We start from the raw sequence: 17,051 nt of genomic DNA on the forward strand, positions 1-17,051 counted from the left end.
AGCCTACACTTGGAAAGGCGTAAGAGAAATTCCTTCCATCTCCTGCAAGGCAACAATAACTTTGAAGTGACAGTATCTTCCTTTGATATAAAGAGGAAAGAAGTATGCATAGGTTCTTTACCATAGGAGACAAGAGAAGTCAGCTCCAGAACTTAACACAATCTTTTTCACACCTATCTCCTATTTCTCTGGGTAAGATGCTATTTTTTCCCTACTGGTAAGTAGCTGCACTTCATGTGATAAAAAACCCACATCCTTGATAAAGGTCATTCTCTGTATATTGTCTATAATTTCCTTTCTAAACTTCCCCACTGTTTTAATCTCACCACACTTGGTAGGAAATGATTCAGTGACACACACCCCATGTAGAAAGATAATCATTTGAGGGTCTGCTATGTCAGGATTTTTTACATCAAAAAATGACCAGTTTTCCTGTTCCATTTCCACACATTTTGCTGCTTTCCATCATTTACTTCTCAGGTTATTCATTATCAGATTTATTTGGTATTCTTTTATGTCTCACCACAGTTTGTTCTTTGGCTTCTCATTAGCTACTTTTTAAAATGCAGGTGATAGCCACTAGAAACCATCACCATCCCAATTGCTTTCTCCTTCTTCTTGCTAGAGTTATCACTTTCTAAAGATGCTATTAAAATGGGAATAAGTACTAGCTGAAGTGTAGATGTGTTTATATATAAGCAATGCAATTTCAAGGTGGGGAGGAGGGGAAATAAGAGAAGAACATCTGCTCAGTCACCAAGGATCTGCATAAAATCAGTCTGTCAGAAATCCATGCCTCTCTTCCTGAAGGAACTGTACTGAACCAAAAATCAACTATGAACATGCCAAACGCAGAATCTATAATATTTGTGTCTCCTCTGGAAGGGTATGAAAAGCTTTTGGTGCAAGAATTCCAACAAGTCAAGGGAGTAAACCAGTAGAGCACAGGATCTAGAGGTTGCTTTTCTGAACAGATACTCTCACTCTTGCTTTGAGTGTCAAAGCCGACCAAAGAGAAATGCCAAGTAGGAAGAAGGCAGCACAAACCTCCCCACCCTGTACTGCGGTGGATACAGAGATATCAATGCCCACATTTCGCTTTAGCAAGATAGAAGAGATGGAATAGGCACTGCCCTCTTCACTGCTTCTCAAGTTACCAGTGTCCAGCCTGAAAAGCTGGGAATAGCTCCTCCAATACCCATTGTGTCATTTTCATGTAATTTATTTACCAAGGTATTGCTGTGCTGCCTTCCAAAAGACAACAAATTAGCAGTGAAGGGGAGGAGGAAGGAAAAAAAAAAACCCACAACAACCACACACACCCCACACACAAAAAAAACCCAAAACAAAACCAAAAAAAAGACAACACAAAAAAACCCCACCACACAACAAAAACCAAACAACAAAAAAACACACACACACACAACCACCAGGGGGCTGGTTTTTTGTTTGTTTGTTTCAATGGAGTAATGACATTTTCTCCAGCAATAGAAAGATAACATGGTCACATTAACATTATCTTTGTAACCTCCTGGTTCAGCTGCTGTGAGATAGCCCTTCTTGTTTAACAGGGAGGAGGACAACGGTGGCAGCTCATTTGTGAATTTTGTACAGGGCTGCTGAATGTGCTTATGTCCTCTGCTGAGTGTCACACAGGACCTCCATCAATACAGTTTCTACAGTTTCATTCTGTTTCTCTTGTCCTCTTACTGCTGAATAGAATCATGCTGTTATCTTAATTCTGATTTTTTAATTCACTAACTCGTTTTCTTTTACCCTCTACTGCCTTTCTCCATTTTATTTCAAAGCTATCAAGATTAGATTTAATTTCAGTTGATTTCCTGGTTTTGATTGATCTGTGGAGTTTATAAGGTCCAATCTTTTTCAAAGTATTTCTGCAATCACATGTTATAGATTACCATCAATTTGCCTATCTTCTCCCTAAACAATTTCTGATAATGCTAATTTTTTTTTTTTTTTTTTTTTTTTTTTTTTTTTTTACAGGCTTGTTATATGTCTGTCTCATTCATTTGAACAGTTGACTAGTGGTTGCTTCTCCTTCGATTTCCACTCTTTTGGCTTAAGACACCTGAACAGCAGGGCAAGTCTGAGTATTTTAAGCAAGTTTTCAGCAGTTCCCAATTTTGTCTCAGTAAGTGTATTTATTATCTGAGAAGAGCCTGAGTTGTTCTGAAGTATTTAATTACTGTATGTTTTAACATCTTCATACACTTAAATAGAATAAGCATCTAGGAAGTAGGATTTCCATTCTTTACCACCTGAATCAACTGATTTAAGATATAAGAGCTTCCTAGTCTTACTATATCTGAAGATGCAAAGTATGTTTAAATCATGCATTACAGAAGCATTATTTGTTTCTTAGGACAACTCCAGAGGACTTACTCAAGCAGAAGCTCCAATTATTCTTTTTTCCTAGTCTTCAGATTGCATATGCTCTCCCCTTTGTGGTCAGAAAACATCATAGCTGCTCAGGCTTGAAAGTCATAACCTACTCATTTGCTCTTGAATACTTTGGGAAGTTCAGGAAGAATGAACATCCTTCACACTTGCTGGTTTTCTTAGGGACCACATAACAGCTAAAGGAAGCAACGTGAAGGTGGTTTTGGGGTTTTTTTTTTCTAATTAATAATAAAATAGTCTCACTCTCATTGCAGAGATCAATGAAAAAAATAAAACTAAGCAATAAAACAAAAAGCTACCTGAGAATTCCTGCCAACATTTCATCATCATTTAGATTTCTTTAGATTTCTGCACAAAGTCCTTTTCTTGTCTTTTCTCTCACTTCTAAAATCATTGATAAAAAAAAAATCCTCACTTCTTTCACTAAGCATCTTGACCCCATGAGTGAAAGAAAACATTCCTTACAAAGACATTGCAGCAGACATCATGTTGTCTTCTGTTCGATTCACTGATACTGTTCGATACTGATGCTGTATCACCTGTCAAGTTACACCACAGTATCATTTCTAGGGAATAATTTTAAGAAATAGTAATACTACTATAAAACTATCAAAAGTAGCATTATGTCCCTTTTCCTTGCCTGCTAAATGAACTATAGATTGTTATTTAAGCTACTGAAAACTTATATGCATCAAAGAAATGCTGAGTGTCATGAAGCATTAGTCATGAAGCATTATCCTGTAGAAATAGTCTATTTTGTGGATTTTAGCCAAAGCAAGCTACCAGTCAGTTGCCCGTGTGAGACAGTCTCTCTGAGTTGGGGGAATGACTACACACCACACCTCTCAAGCACAGAGCATTCAGGAACAACTGCCAGCCTAGAATGTACAAACGGAAATCGATGGAGCAGCACTGAGTGCTGTCTGATCCGATTGTACAGATATTTTCTAAAACTCTAAAAGCTGACATGTGAAGAACAGTAATTAAAAAAAAAAAAATCAAGTCATAAAATCCCATAGATAGTCATATTCCACACTGCTTTCATCTCTTATCCTCAGCTAGATTTTGAGGCATCACCCTTTCTGCTTTGAAAGAAAGATCAGACTATAACTTTTGTACCTAGACAGGTTTATTGGAAGATTAGTGTAAGATCTGTGCATCTAACACCATCATTACACTAATGATTGCCCTAATGGTGATCAGGTTTTTAAGTCAGATGGTCAGTCTGCCCTTGGGGAAACTGGATTCACAGTTCCTTTCTTCTGTGCTGCTTCTAGATGCCATGCAGATCAGTCCTCACAATAGAGAAACATGTTCTGCACCTGTCAATAAGTGCATTTCAAAGTGAGGCACGTTTCCATTTTAAATACTCTCTTGTGTTGTCCAAGCACAGACTCATATCTATCCAAGCATGATACTCTATACCGCCTTCCAAATAATCACCCCTTTGGGGGAAAAGAAAGGTAGGAACAGTTCTTGAAACATCTTTCAGGGTGTACTACAGGGAAGCCATTTGCAGTGTCTTTCAAATTACATCCACACAAGGACTCAAGCAGAGCAAGGAGTCTGTACAAATAACCTACTTGATGGAAAACACTTAAAAAACCCATCCTACTTAAGGCAGGCCATAAGTGGGGAACTACTAATTATTTGTGTCAAGAGCTCCTGGCATACTATCAAGGAAGAGCTTAGGAGCAGTTCAGGATGCCCTTGTCTGTGTAGAAGACACCAGCATTATATGTAAGTGACTGGAAAAACTTAAAACAGTCCAGATACCCCACTTCAGGATCTAAACCTATTCTCTACTCACCAGTGACATCTAAAGAGGTGTTCGGAGTCCACTAGTGCCCACCATAAATGAAACCTGGAAACAATGTCTGAACTCCTCTGACATCCAGCTGACCTGGAAACACTCAAGCCCAATGTTGGGATCCACTCACAGCCAAGTATTAACTGGTCTCTGGTACTGAGTCAATTTACATTTATAACTTCTTTAAGATCACCAACAACAGGTCATTTCTTTGGGCTCCTGCTTACTTTATATGAATAGCCCGTGACTGTGCTAGCAACCCTCTCCTATGTCCAGGGATGACTGAAGAAAAGCCACACAGCACAGATGTATCTCACAGCTTCCTTTCCAAGGGACCTTTCACTCAGCTCATTGCACAGGTCTCAAGACTAGAACATAGGCTGGAATATTATACTTCCCAGCATACTTGTACTTAAATGCTGTCTACTTGCAGACTTTGGTCTTTTTACTTACGTCCAACTTTGTTGATTTGGCTTCTTTGCACAACTCCTTGGAGTTCAATTAAGATCAATAGTAAATGATACAGCATGTTGCAGTTATTTTACACAACCCAAGTTGAAAAAGTTTGAGAAAAATCCATAGAAATTAAAAAGCAGCTTGTTTCTTGTTTCGGTTGTCTTGTTTTGACAGTCCCTCCAGCATTTGCAGGTTTAATTTCTCTTTCAAGCTAGAGGCATAAAGAAAAGTGCCAAAGAAAAACATTTTGTCCAGCCTCGGCTAGTCATTTTAAGGTAATTATAGTGCTGAATGTTCAGCCTGAAGTTTTCCAGATAATTAGAGGTTTAGGTTAGCTGCCTTTCTTTGGTAAGTATTTCAGTTCCAACTCATCTCTGTTGAAACAACCCCCAAACCACACAGAGAACGACATCCTCTGGGTTAGAGTAAACAGATTTTGTCATATAGTTTAGTACACCTATAGCTTTCCTAGAAACCTAGGTAAATAAACTAAACTAATTATTCTGGGCTAGAAGATGGCTCTATATGATAAAGCACTGTGTTAAAATATTTCTGAGGCCTTATAAACCAGTTATTCTATTTGTTTTAAAATATGACACCAGCACCAGAGAGGCAGTCACAGTTTGTTTTATCAGGTGCTTCTACATCAACAGCTGCTGTGGTACACAAAGAGAACAGGCAAGGTTAATTTTCTCATGATATGTTAGAGCCCTGGGCTCCATCACATCACTGATAACCAGTGGTCAGGTTTGCAACTCCTGATAGCCTTCGATCGCAAACACCAGTGCACAGAGAGAGCAGCCACTGGAGAACCTGATGGGCCCTTCCGCACAGGTGCATGGAATGGGATCCCAATGCACGATTTCAGACTTGGTTTCAAACGGAGAACCCCACTGATGCGCCTGAGTGCATGCTGTACCAATCCAGGTACAAAGACCAGGCAACTCTGCTCCTAAAAAGACCCTTTCCAAAGCACTAAACTATTCAAGTATGTCCTCAATGTGCTTGTTAACATTACAAAATTAATATCATTCCAGAGTGAAATCAATGACATGAGCAGAACTTCAGGTCTTCATCCTGACACTTTCATTTTCCATGACCCACATATAGCAAGGATCCTACACATCTGTTATGCATACAGATATAAGTAACATTCCCCATACTCAAACTTTATCAAGGTTTCAAAGCAGAGCAAGAGGAAGAACACGCACAGATCAGGGCAGAACTGAAAATCACTTTGTTGTTGTTTCATACAATATCATTCATTCAGCCAAAGTCCCTTGCTCAACCAAAATGAAGTACTGTTAAGTTTCGAGTCTTTCAAATCAATGCTTTAAATAACACTGAAATAACCATTTACAACTGCAAACATTTTGTGTGTTTTAAAAAATAATGACAAAACATTTCAAATATTTCAGTTATTTGGGACTTAAAAGAAAGTAATCCAGCTAAACCCACTTGCAGACTGCTTCAGATGACTTAAATGTACTCTTCACTCCCCCCTTTAAAATATCTACTAAAAATTTCACCTAGACCTAAATGACAATAATGTCAAAAAGTGTATGGCTCACATACAGAAACTATGTATACCCTCGAATAGATGGAATCAAGTCAGTAATTTTAGAAATCCAATTATATATTGTAAATACAAATATTAGCAAACTTTAGCAAGTTCCTTTTTAATATCTCTCTTGAATACCAAGACAACCAAAAAAATTCTTAACCATAAACAATGGTAAAACTTATACTTTAGTCATGGATTAATTCTGGAGTGCTATTTATTACTTTCATACAGCACTTAGAGCAAGGAATATGGGTTAAAGAATTAAATTTTGCATTTTGTCAAAATACTGTGAACCCACTATCAATGTATCACCAATGTGACCAGTGGAGGAGGCTAAAAAAAGCCAGCAGCGCAGCAGCCACCTAGTTCTAAGTCTCTTTTTATCAAATTAAGAGACAAGTGCTGCACCACCCATTTAATGAATACTTTAATCTTTTACATTAGTGGCATCATTTCAACTCTCTGAAGAAACAACATCTTATGGATTCACAATCCAGAAAAGCATTATGACACCAAATTCTATTTCATATATCCATCTATATACAATTAAGAATCAAATTCCTTGCACTATATTTGAGCTATAAACAACCCTCTGGGGGTTTTTAAATGAGCTTTAATGATTGAACCACAGGAGGATTTTGAATACTAACATTACAATAAAAATGGCTCACTAAAATACGCCAGCTCTACAGATCTGTTTCTCATAAAGTTATTGGTGTCATTGTGAAAAGCTACATCATCCTATGGGCAGAAGTAGGTAGGATGGTATCCATTATAAAGAGCAAACATCATATTGTAAACAAATTTGCAAGGTTCATTAGTATTTTCTGCTGATATGCTACTAAGGCTGGAGTCCAGCAGCCCTTTCCTTGTCTACTCTTTCTTAAAAACATTCACCCCAAGAGATGTATATCAAATACCACTGGACATCCAAGTAGCACTTTCATAGTACTGTACTCAGCTTATGCTTTCCACCTACTTGCATATCCCCCACAAGAATTGTTCCCTATAGCAGTAACACCCTATACTGGTTAGGCATCAGCATCCAAAACAAAAACACACATACCAAAACACAAACAAATAGCCATTTTGAAAGGGTTTAGGGTTTAACCACCAGCTATCTAAATACTCTTGATTCTTCACTGTGCTAGTTTTTATAACAGTTTATTACTTTCAGTCTACTCTTCAGAAAACACAAATTCTTTTAAGTGAAATCTTGTGAAAATAGAAACAGATGCACAATAGAATATTTCATTTAATTCACAAGGATATTTATACCAATTTATCTCCAGCCTTGGTCCCACACCACTTCTCCTCCAACAGGCAGCCAATGCAGTCCTGGGCAGTGCTGCCACCCAGAGGGACACAGACAGGCTGGGGGTCAAACCAACAGGAACCTTATGAAGTTCAGCATGAGTAAATTCAAAGCCCTGCACCTGGGAAGGCAGAGCAAGACAAGCTGGGCACCATTGGCATGGGGAGTAGCTCTGTGGAGAAGTCCCTGGGGGCTGCCAAGCTTCCCAAATCTCCTGAGCATACCCAGGCAGAGGGGTTTACCGACCACTTTGGGCTTACCCACTCACTCCAGCTTCCACACACACCCACTCTCAGGCTTTGGGGCTCGCTAGACCAGGCACCCTGGCCTCAAAGGCTGCCACGTGCACCCCTCCTGCTGCATTGGCCCTTCCTCAGAGCAGGGCTCTGCAGCCACCACAGCCCCTGAGGGCCTTGTGGCTGTCCTCATCATGTTACAGATACCAGTGAGATCTGTAAATCTGCTAAAGACCAAAAAATCAGATTTCCAAATGAAATTAACGCTGGGGAGACAGACATCAGAGACCTCTAAAATCCCAGTTTCATTTTCAATATAGGGTTTACGTAAACATGTTTTCAACCTCTTCCTACCTCATGGTGTAAGTCAATGTGGCACCCATAGAGGTTAATAATTCTGAGTGCTGAAGTTGACTTAAGCTCCATACAGTTTCATAATCAGCTTTAACATCTCCCTTCTTTCCCTCATAAGAATTTACAACAGAATAGAGTAATACAAGTAAGATTTTCAATAGCCTGGTGCCTTGGATTTCATCATCAAGAACACAACTGATACAATTAATCTGTTTGATATAAAACAACACCCAAAGGCATGCAGTTCTCTAAAGCTATTTTCATAAAACATAAGGAAAACAGAAGTGTGTTATTTTGAATTAAAGCATATTCTCATGTATTTAAGGTATTGCAGAACTTGCCTACTAAAGAATAATTTACACAAAATATATTGCAGTCTTGATTTAAAAACAATGTGCCCATTAAAATAGGCAAGGATATGACGACTGCTTTTCTTCACTAGAAAAGGAAATTGTTCACTGAAAGCAAATTGGAGGCAAAGATTTCATCACATCAATTTGAATTTTGTTCCTTACAAGTTTTGCACTTCTAAAAGATAATTTTGTTTTGTTGCAACACTTTCCTCGTTAGTTTTTATACACTGGCTAACACATTAAAAAAATAGAAAAAAATATGTGGTGTCTTGAGCGGAGTTTAAAAATGAATGAAGGCCTTTGAAGACAATGAAGATGAATACCCCCAGAAAGACCAAGCCCTTTGCCCTCAATTTTGCAAACAAAACTCCTAACCAAGTTTACTCTCAGTCTCTGCTGGCACGTCGGGCACTGAGTGACAGGTTGGACAGCAAGGCAGCATTACCTGAAGAACCACTGTTGCCACGGAGTCAGGACTGGGACACAGCACAGCAACAGCCAATTTTTGGGACTTGGTTATACTGAAAACCACAAAACACATCAACATCCAAGACTCTCTCTAAAATGATACAATCTTCCTCTGATTTTATAGCTCTCTATACCATTTATTTTCTTTATTAAAAAAAAAAGTTTTCTTCTGAGGGTACTTCTGTCCAAACAGGAGTCCAATTTTCATATAATCCAAATTGAAATGTAGCAAAAGCAGCACTCTTGCAAAAATCAATATTGAGTCACCAGGATGTTTAGCTTTACATTGGGATTAATGCAATATGAGCTGGGCAAAAGTGCACATCTTAAAAGTTTGCAGGAATATCTGTACAGGTCAGAGATCAGTTCAGAACAGACTTAATAAACTCAAGCATATTTAATAAAACAATACTGCTTTGAGTAAATCAGTACTTCTACGTTTTTTAGAAAGTATTAGAAAGCATTCTTTATTTAGAAGGTGATACATTTTTAATATTTGTCTTCACACTTCATATTTTACTAAAATTAATGTATACATCCTCAAACTATTTTTCCTGAGTAGCAAGTACATAGCAGCACTCTTCTGTTTCAGCTTACTCCTGAAAAGTTCTGGAATATGCAAACTGATATATGTAGCATTTGTTACACAAGAATTTACAAATATTCCCTTAAAGAGTATGATGTTCTTCTCCTGTAAAGCTAGAGCCAAGTAGATCATGTAACTGCAACATAGTTCCTATTAATACTAATGAAGAGAAGACTAGAAGAGGCCTCCTGGATCACAATTTCCCTGCTGCAGAATTTGATTATAATGTTATTTCTAGATTTATGAAAGCTCCTAACTGGTTTCCAGATAGGATTTTTTTCTCTCACTCCTGTCAAGGTGTGTACAACAATCACTTTCCTCTTACAACTAGACTCTCTCCTAATTTGAAGCCCAAGTCCATTGTCTGCTTATACAAATTTGTCCTTACTGTCTACTTGCCTCTCTTGTTTCCTTTTATTTAACCCTGCTGTGTATTAGCAAGGAGCAATAGCATGCCTAGACAGGCTCAATTTTGCTAGGTTAAGCAAAATCCAAAAGGTCTGGATCCTAAGATGGCTTCAGAAACGGGGGATGAAAAACAGCTTTGACTTTATCATTTCAACGGTGTACACATTGCTGCAAAGACTTCACCTTGTGTGCTGGCATTAATATTTCAACTTCTCCTGCCAGATTTCTCACATCTTAGAATCAGTTGGCTCTTCTGCAATGTCTATAGCATTAGTAGCACATATTTTCCATAAGATTTACCAGTGCAACAAGTTGACAAGCCACATGTCAGAGCAAAAAGTCTCCTTTATTCTTAAAGGAACAACCTTTAGCTCTATACTGTTAAATCTCAACTAGCTATATTCCTTTTTCTAAACACCAGTGCTCTGTAAAACCAACAGCTGTTCTGAGGACTGACAACTTTACATTAGCAGTAAATGCCCTGCAACCTGCCTAATTTTTCAGCCCAGGTCATCTATAATAGCAGGTGAGACTCAAAACCACTACAATAATGTGGCAGAACAAAAACCATTTTAGATCTCCCTGGACTTCTTGAACATCTCTCCATATTAGCTTATCTAGAGGATCTATCATATTCATCAAAAATTAGACTGAAGCATTAAACATTTCCCAATGCTACTAATTTTTAACTAGCAATCCAAGACTAAAGGGTTGTTTGTTTGTTTTGGGGTTTTTTTTTGTTGGGGGGGGGGGGGGTGGGTGTTTCTTTGTTGTTGTTTGTCTGTTTTTTAGTTTCTGGTGACTGTTCTAAATCCCTGTGGCAAAGTCTGTTATCCCAAATGGATTTTTCACAGTAAGGCTAAATCGAGCATCCCAAATTTGCAGTACACTAATTTGATAAGCATTTTTGATCAGCAAGCCTTAAAGTGTTTGAGCAGGAGAAACACGGGGATACTCAGCATGAGTTTACCTCTGTAGGTTTCATATTTGAGAACAATACATGAACTAGATTTCTCCTGTAAGGATCATTACTTCCATGAAAGAAAGGACATCACTAACAGGACTGAAGGGAATCTGAAAGCTAATCCAGACCAAACTGCAAATACGCCTACTGTGGAACACTAGGACTGAGGGGATCACCAGCACAAAGCCCAAAGTCAATCTCTCACACCTCTAACTTCTTCATTTGTCATCTGGTAGCACTGAAAGTTGAAAGCAAACATGAAATCTAGGTATTGTTAATGCATGAGTCACACTACTTAACTAGGCCTATCTAGAGCAAAGTACATTTTATCTGAAATATTTTCAACCAGAATCAAAATGCTACATACTGTTTCCCCCTATACAATAAAAATAGGTTTATCAGGGGCTAGACCAGAAAAGCCCAGAGGCTCCTCCCAACCCAAAGCAAGCATGATTTATCATCAATGATTACATAATAATCTGTCAGCAGCTTACCCTCAAAATGTGGATTCAACAGCATTTAGAGCTCCGATTTCAGCTGTAGCCTTTTACAGTAACTACTAAAACAAAACAAAAACAAACCCACACACCAAACAACACACACCACTCCCAACACTACAAGACTCTGAAATCATTGCCATCCAAAGCAACTGCTGTCCCAAGTTACAGAGGAAGTTTGTGCATTCAGTCTATGTCTCTTGTAATAAATAGCTTTAACTCCAAAACATTATTGCCCTCTACTGCTTTTTAAGGTGACCCAGTGTTCCAGAAGTGTATTTTGAATGCAAGGAGGTGCTACCCTTGTGAGCGCCTTAGTTGTCTGACCTGCCAATGCAGCTGTTTCAGAATTAGATCCACCTGTTAGGAGCTACATTTTACTATTCACTTGCTGTGGCAGAGTTAGTCAAACTAAAAGCATAAAGTTAAATCATATATTTTGCTTCAAATTATTTCTAAAATTTGCAGCCTGAACTGTTGTCAGTCTTCAAGAGGCTTTCAGTCTGTGCTGTGGAAATAATAGGTGTACAGGATGCTATGGAAGGCTTGAATGAGGGAAGAATCATGCTGCCAGCCATTAGAACTGGTTTCCATAAGTAAATCACTACCCAAGATGCCTCTGAGAGCTTTTTTTTCCACAGTGACTGTCAGGTTTGGTACACAACATGGTATTTCGCGATGAACAGGGGATTTTGAGGGAGTTGTTTTAAATACACAAAAAAAGCACACAGTTCTGTGTCTCACATCTAGACATCCACAGGCTTACATGTTGTACCTTCCCCAACTAGGATAAAATTTGTAATTTTTCCTCTATGTTTTACTGTAGTTGCTACTTTTCTCCATTCCATTCATCTTTGTGGAATGACAAGTTTTTCCCTGATGTCTCATACGCGTCTCAGAAGAGCAAGTATTGACTACGTAAAGGTATAGCAAAAGAGTATCATATTTCATCTGATAGCTATCCTGGTTCTTTCCATTTGTACACATTTAAAACAGTCCAACTTACCTTCATTATAAGGACTGTTGTGACAAACAGCAGTGTTGTGCCAGAGGGTTAAACAACCCTCCTGGTTCCTTTCACTAGTATTAGAAGTTATGCTCAGTAAAATAAGTTTATTCTACAACTGTTGAGAGATGGTAGCTTTCTGAACTTGCATCCACTCTCCTCCACAAATATGTACGTTCAGAACAGTGAATAACAAAGATCAACATTTATGCATAGCACACTGAAACACAGGAGGTCTTTTTGTTTTAAGATGACGCTATTCTTTATCAGTTCCAGAAGTGGTGAGAAAGCAGTTCTCCAAATCTTTTACTTGCTTTCATTGTCAGGAAGAATACTGAGGCTGAAGGTTACTCAAAAAACAGAGAAGAGCTCAGGGATGGGCAACTATTAAAGCCCTTGAATCTCGAGGACAGCTGTGTCAGCCAACCTGCAACCCAGGCTTGTCAGCATTCATTATGCAGAAAAGGGCTTAAATGCTCTTTAAACCTGGAACTCTTCCAGATATTAAAGTAGTATACTGACTTGTCCAGCCCTTCAGATATACCAGCATCATACCACCCTCTGTTTTTTATGATTATATCACCTCCTACACTGAAAAACCCCACATCTAGGCCACTTCTTTTAATTTTTCAAAAATAAATAACATCTGCTGTGCTGTTACTACTTACGGTTAGTCACACGTAAATATATGGGGCATATTATAAGAATCAAGCAATCTTTATGATAGCACTGCTTGATCATTTAAACACAGATGTTCTCCAGTGACAGTTCTTCATACTGACTGATCTTATGATACTAGCTTGTGATAATTTCCAGCAGCTAAATTGCAGGGGAAGACAGCTAAAATTCATTCAGTACTTTCTCAATATTCCTTAGTCATATAAGCAATTGCTGTTTTACTCTAGCCACCCAGCACGATAGTAAACGAAAGGAGATTGCAGTCAGATTCTCCAATCTGCTCCTGTCGCTCTGTATCAATATACTGTGACTTACCCTGGGCAGAATGCCAAGGCAAGCTCCTGTTCTAACTAACATCGCTCCCCTTCGGTTTAGAGGTTACTTTTTCCTGAATGAATCACTGCACTCTATAAAGAAAAACAATGCCTTGTATTTCAGCTTATTCAGAGTTCATTTTCTTAGAATGGCACAACCAAATCCAACAACTGTAACTTGCCTTCCTGTGTTTTATGTCATTTTTTGATAGGCATTGTTTACAAGTGAACAGATATGCAACTAAAACCAAAGGGCAGACACAGGAGAAAGTTTCTCGAATCAATATTTGGTTGCTGAAATGGAACAACTTACAAAACTTGTAGGACTCATAAGAGCAGCTCTCAGCAACTTACTCCGAGTTATTAGTTCACAGACACGGAAGGGTGCTACAAAGCTCAAAGCAAAGCTTATAGTAAGAGAGAAATTCATAGCAGGGGGAAATTTCTGCAACAAAATGCAGACCATGAAATAAAATTAAAATCCTTACCTACACAGATCCTTTGAACCACTGCCACCATCATATCAGCTAAAATAGCCGTGAAAAAAATCACCAAAAAAAAAAAACACCACACCAAAACAACCAAACAAACAAAAAAAACACCAAACACATTAAAAAAAAAAAAAAATCTGTCCCTCTTTTATCCTAAATTAGACATAAAACTGTGAGGGACTCCTTCTTCTTCACTCAGTTAAACATAAAATAACTCACACCCATACCACACCTGTTTTTGTCCCCACCCCCTATACACATTTCAGAAAACATAACCACCTGGTAGTCAGCTGAAATAATTATTCCTACTGCCACCTCCTTATGCACTGCATTAGCTTCACCTGTTCCTTTTCACCTTCCCTGGAAGACCTGATCTAGCCTGAACCTGTCCCAGAGATTGACCCTTTCCAAGCTTTTGATCTGTGTTACACGTGATCTTGAATTAGCACAATATCATTTTGAGTCTGTAAAAGAAAATACAGCTGTTTGCAAGTGACAATTCCAAGTTCAGTCTCGATAAGGACAACATCCTTATCTTGGGTAACGATGTCGGACAAAATACAGTATAACCATGTAATAAAGCACAGGAATAACATTCAGAGGCCTTTGGTTTGTGTCATTGTTGTTGGTTTCATTGCATTCACAATCAACCATGACATTTAGAAAGCATGCAGGATAATGTCACAAAACAGTATTTTGATGTCAAGGAATAACACTGATCACTGTGCCGCAGCATGTTCTGGCCACATTCTCAGCCTGGAGTGTGTCTGCCAGGCAGGAGGCTGAGCTAGAAACAGCAGCTTCATTAAGTCAGGTTAATACATTATACAAAACTGAAGACCCCCTAGGCCCCCAAAATTAAGCTTGAACTCACAGAAATACCCGTATGTATGTGCCAATACACCTTCAAAGTAATCTTCATAACTTTTTTTAAAAAACAGATGCCTATTTTTTTTAATGAAGGTAGTGGAGAACATCATTGTAACTGGTCTGGCAGCAAACAATTAGCTGTGGAAGACTAAAGACTGAAAACTGAAAGATGTAGAGTTGTTAAATAAAATAGATTTTTTTTCTGTTATAAAACACTGAAAACAGTACAATACATTTAACACAGTCCTTAAAAAAGTCTCCATACATCTTAGAGGAACCATAATAAAAACAAAATATGAAATAGCAGCCAACAGAACTGACAGGCAAATGAAACAAAATAAACTGCCAATATTTATATATCGCAACTACAGTAGCCTGTGGAAGTTTGCCGCTGGTGTTTGTTGTTTTTTCCCTTACATTTGCCTACTAATTTCTTTACCTTTTACATCTCTTCTATAACTGATTAACAAATTTTACTTGTCCTGATTGCTCTGTTCTTAAAAATGAGATTCACTTCTGCAAACAAACCACAGCTTAAACAGACATCACTAAACATCCATTCACGTGGGTTAGTGAAATTAAAGCACGTGCCATTGAGCTGCATTACATGCCTTTACAGAAATGATTCCTCATCACAAACTCATAGACAAAGGACTTGGAGCTGAGGGGGAGCCAGAGCCATGGGGCTCCATTCCCCTACGTGAGGTGGGAATGGATCCATGCCAAGCTGCTCTGTGGCATGCCACAAATTTTCCTGTAAGAATCAGAGAGACACAATACGTGCCTGTTTGAGAGTTGGTGTCATAAAATTTTCCTGGGCCACAGGCATTCGGAAAGCATATGAACTCCAGCGATTGTGTATCAGACAATTCTCTTCCCAGATATCTCCCACTATTCTCCTCCATTCTCAGTATTTTATGTTGTATAGTAGCTTTCACATGTCACTCATCGTATTTATTAAAGTGTGTTTATGTAGCGCATGAGGTCATCTCCTTGTAAGCTCTTTTACCAGCTGACATACTGCATTTTTCATTTGATGACCAGCAAGACATTTGTCAGCATTGTCTTAATTAAGACCACTGCTTACCCTGATGTATTTCTAGAGTAAAAAATAAGCCTAGAGAATACCATACCTGAGAACTGGATCCTCTGCAAGCTACTAAATGAACACTGTGCCTTCTCCATGCCACTGCAGAGGAGGGGCTGACCAGCTGGGCATGTAGAGATCAAAAGTTGCATCAGCAGATGCAGTCTCCTGGCTGCCCAAGAGTCAGAGTAAAGGCAGAAAAATAGCCTTTCTCAGAGACATGGTTTCTCTTCATACAACAACAGTTTTGCTAGTGGCAAAATAACTTCCTACAACTATGCCTACATTGTTCGCAGACAACCCCTTTCATTAGAGCAATTCACACAGAGGGAATGGGCAATTTTTTGGAAGAGGAAAATTGCAACCAATTTCTATGATGTTTTGGGGACTATTCCTCAGAAATAATAGGTCACAGGTTGCGGCTAGAGACAGCGATGAGTTTCAGATATCTCTATAGCAACTACATTTATTAAAAAAAGAAGTAAAACCTTTTTGCATCATATAAATAGTGGTGTCTGTCTCGGGGAGTTTAGAAGGGATTTTTGTGTTGACTGCTGCACACACATCACTGCTGCTTCTTTAAAACCAGCGCGTGCATCTTCTGCCTACTAAGAAAAATGGCGCTTGGTGACAGGGGCAATTTAAGCTTTTGCGTTGGTCTCTACACATCAGCAATGTTTCTGCCAGATGCAAATGTAAAGTGTCATTTCAGTATAATTTAGAAAACACGATTGTTTTCTAAAAAATCTTCACTGGTGAATAGCAGACATCTGCATAAATACAATAGCACCCGTGTGAATCAAACTCTGATTCTCTTCTCTCTAACTGACTGAATAGTGGAATATTTCTTTTCTCACCTGAAACTTTATTTTTTACAACCAAACCTTTACTTTAATAGTGCTGGGTATTTCCTGATTCACACAAGCTTACATTTGTAGACACTTTCATGGAGGTAACTGGCAGGAAATTGTATTTATGCTAATGTAAATAATATGAATAATATGCAGCTTTCATAGCTACATACTGATGTAGACATGATGTTTCCAGAGCTCAAACCTCGCTTAAAGACCACCTTGTCAAGCAGCAACTCTAGAAACTGCAAATGTGGAAATTATAAAATGTAAACCGAGCTGTGGGCTGAATTGCCCAGGAAGAGTCGCACCCATGTTAAGT

The sequence above is a fragment of the Caloenas nicobarica genome, chromosome 4 (genome assembly GCF_036013445.1).
Source record: "Caloenas nicobarica isolate bCalNic1 chromosome 4, bCalNic1.hap1, whole genome shotgun sequence".
Classification (NCBI taxonomy): Eukaryota; Metazoa; Chordata; class Aves; order Columbiformes; family Columbidae; genus Caloenas; species Caloenas nicobarica.